The sequence below is a fragment of the Schistocerca serialis genome, chromosome 9 (genome assembly GCF_023864345.2).
Source record: "Schistocerca serialis cubense isolate TAMUIC-IGC-003099 chromosome 9, iqSchSeri2.2, whole genome shotgun sequence".
In the NCBI taxonomy this organism is placed as follows: domain Eukaryota; kingdom Metazoa; phylum Arthropoda; class Insecta; order Orthoptera; family Acrididae; genus Schistocerca; species Schistocerca serialis.
The window spans coordinates 95630737-95633675 of record NC_064646.1 but is presented as its reverse complement, the minus strand read 5'-3'; the positions used below and the strand labels follow the sequence as shown (position 1 = coordinate 95633675).

The 2939-nt window shown below is 46.4% G+C and overlaps 1 non-coding gene across 1 annotated transcript; it reads right to left on the bottom strand.

Moving 5' to 3' along the window:
* Positions 1–347: 347 nt before the first annotated feature.
* On the bottom strand, positions 348–421 carry Trnai-uau (transfer RNA isoleucine (anticodon UAU)). The gene has a single exon. It is a non-coding gene; the product is annotated as a tRNA-Ile (tRNA).
* Between the last annotated feature and the right edge of the window lie 2518 nt (positions 422–2939).

Here is a 2939-nt window from a genome sequence, read left to right as displayed (position 1 = left end):
ACTACGATCCCACGCCCACTCAGCATGCTGTCGAATAAGTGTTGGTTTCTTTTCCTTAAGTAAAATCCCCACCTCCCAGGGCTGCGGGATGTAAGTTTTGGGCTCTGCCTGCAGTCAAGCTAATATCGCGGGTTTGCGCAACAGACTTTGGTTCATTAATATCTCCTGACAGGCTATTCCTTTAACTGCGTGGAATGTCACAGTAGATTTACACTGTTCGAGAATTTGCCAGTCATTTGACGAGTCAAGGAGAACAGATATGAGAAACATTTGTAATCACAAAGAAATGAACACCCTTAGCTGCTTACAGGCGTTGACATACGTCAACGGGGACAGATGAAAACGTGTGCCCCGACCGGGACTCGAACCCGGGATCTCCTGCTTATATGGCAGACGCTCTATCCATCTGAGCCACCGAGGACACAGAGGATAGAGCGACTGCAGGGATTTATCTCTGGCACGCCTCCCGCGAAACCCACATTCTCAACGTATTATCCCTCACTAGATTCGTAGTGCCCCCGCCCATTATACTCATTACTCGCGGCGCGTTGCCGATTCTCGTAAGAGTTCGGGCACTGTTTGTGCATTCGGACAGAAGAAGAGGATGGTCAAGTGGCCGGTGAGCCTTAGCTATATATTTACTAAGATGGTATCTGTTCTTTCGGACATGTCCGAAAGAACAAATACCATCTTAGTAAACATTTGTAATCAACTGAAAAAGTACAAAATTATGCATTTCTTGAATGATATACGCCCTACACACCTTCATGTTTCAGGTGGCGGTGGTGGTATTTAATTGGTGTGACTGGTATCATCTGGACAAATCAGCTGCCCATGAAGCCTTGTTCCGAAATGTTTTACTACTTTATAAGTATAAAATCTTAATGTATACCTAACTAATGCTTCCAAATAAAGTATGAAGTGCTCATTGTTGCTCAGGCTCGATGGTATATAGTCTGCCCCCGTCGCATTCACTGTCTACAAATGAACAGTTCTCCCTACACTAGCAAATAACACACTGATCGGATACAAATTTGCGTCTATTGTTCATATAGTTAATAAGTCGTTGTAAAGGTTTCAACGAAAGGATATCAATGGTAAAATTCGTTGGTGGCATTGCTAAACTACTAAACAAAGCTAAACTCCGTCCGAGCAGACCTCGCAAGACCCAGTGCTACTGACCGACCGCCGTTCCATACTCACTGAATGCGAATATGGAGGGCCTGTGGTCATCACACCGCTCTCCCAGCCGTAGTCACTTTTCGTGACCAGAGCCGCTACCTCTCGGTCAAATAGCTCCTCAATTGGCCCTACAAGTGCTGAGTACAAGCGTTTTGAAAGGGGAAAGTACCGTGTGCACCCAGCTTGCCAACAGCCCTCGGTAGATCTGGACAGTCACCCGTCAAAGCGCTAGCCATGCGTGACAGCAATAACTTCGATGACCTGACGGGAACTAGCGTTACCGCCGCGGTGTTTACCACACGACATGTTAACACAGTGGGGAGCAGACAAACAGGAGCTAACAGGCAGTAGTGACAAGCACAAACAAAGAAACGCATTATCCATACTATTGGCCGGCCGAAGTGGCCGTGCGGTTCTAGGCGTTGCAGTCTGGAACCGCGAGACCGCTACGGTCGCACGTTCGAATCCTGCCTCGGGCATAGATGTGTGTGATGTCCTTAGGTTAGTTAGTTTTAACTAGTTCTAACTTCTAGGGGACTAATGACCTCAGAAGTTGAGTCTCATAGTGCACAGAGCCATTTGAACCATTTTAGCCGTTTATCCATGCCATTACAGAGAAATTTTTGATATTCTAAGTGTGGACACAGTATCACGTGTAGTGAATCATGGACTACAGAAAAACCAGAAAAGCCGGCCGAAGTGGCCGTGCGGTTAAAGGCGCTGCAGTCTGGAACCGCAAGACCGCTACGGTCGCAGGTTCGAATCCTGCCTCGGGCATGGATGTTTGTGATGTCCTTATGTTAGTTAGGTTTAACTAGTTCTAAGTTCTAGGGGACTAATGACCTCAGCAGCTGAGTCCCATAGTGCTCAGAGCCAAAAACCAGAAAAGAAAAGAGTACAGTCTAAGGATCCTGAAAAGCAAGTGAACCAATAAGGTAAAAAAAAACTGAGGTGGTACTCCACAGATATACTGTGGAAAAGAGTACGAGGGGAAAACACAGAACAGCAAAAGGGAACAATAATCGAACGTGTCAAGAAATAAGATACCAATTTCGCCGACGGTTTATTGGAAGAATTTCATGAAAGTGTAGTTGATTTGGAGCCTGCATATAGGACGCTAGTGCGACCTATTATTGAGTAGTGCTCGAGTGTTTGGGATCTGCACCCGGTCGAATTGAAAGAAGACATCGAAGCAATTTAGAGCGAGCTGCTAGATTTGTTACCAGCAGGTTTGGTAAGTATGCAAGTGTTACAGACATGGTTCTGGAGCTCAGGTGGGAATCCCTGGAGGGAAGAAGACGTTTATTTCGAAGAACACTGCTGAGAAAGTTAGGAGACACGGAATTTGAAGCTGACTGCAAAACGACCCTACTGCCACCACCCTACATTTCTCGTATATACGAGAAATTAAGGCCCATACTGAGGTATATAGACGGTCGTATTCCCCTTGCTCTACCTGCGAATGGAAATGGAAAGGAAACGATTATACATGATGCAGGGCACGCTTCGCCACGCAGCGTACAGTGGCTTGCGGAGTGTGTATGTATGTGAGGTGTAGGGGCATCCATGACGGGCTAAATTTTTGGGAAATGCAAGGACCGGAATGTACACACTCCAGTCACGCCAATGTGAGCACTGCCCGCCCACAGACGGAAAGTGATAGAACTAACACGGGAGGATACATAAAATGTGTCGGTAGGAAGTGGAAAACAGTTTAGTTGTTATCAAACTGTGGAAACGCAGCGGTTTATCTGAGT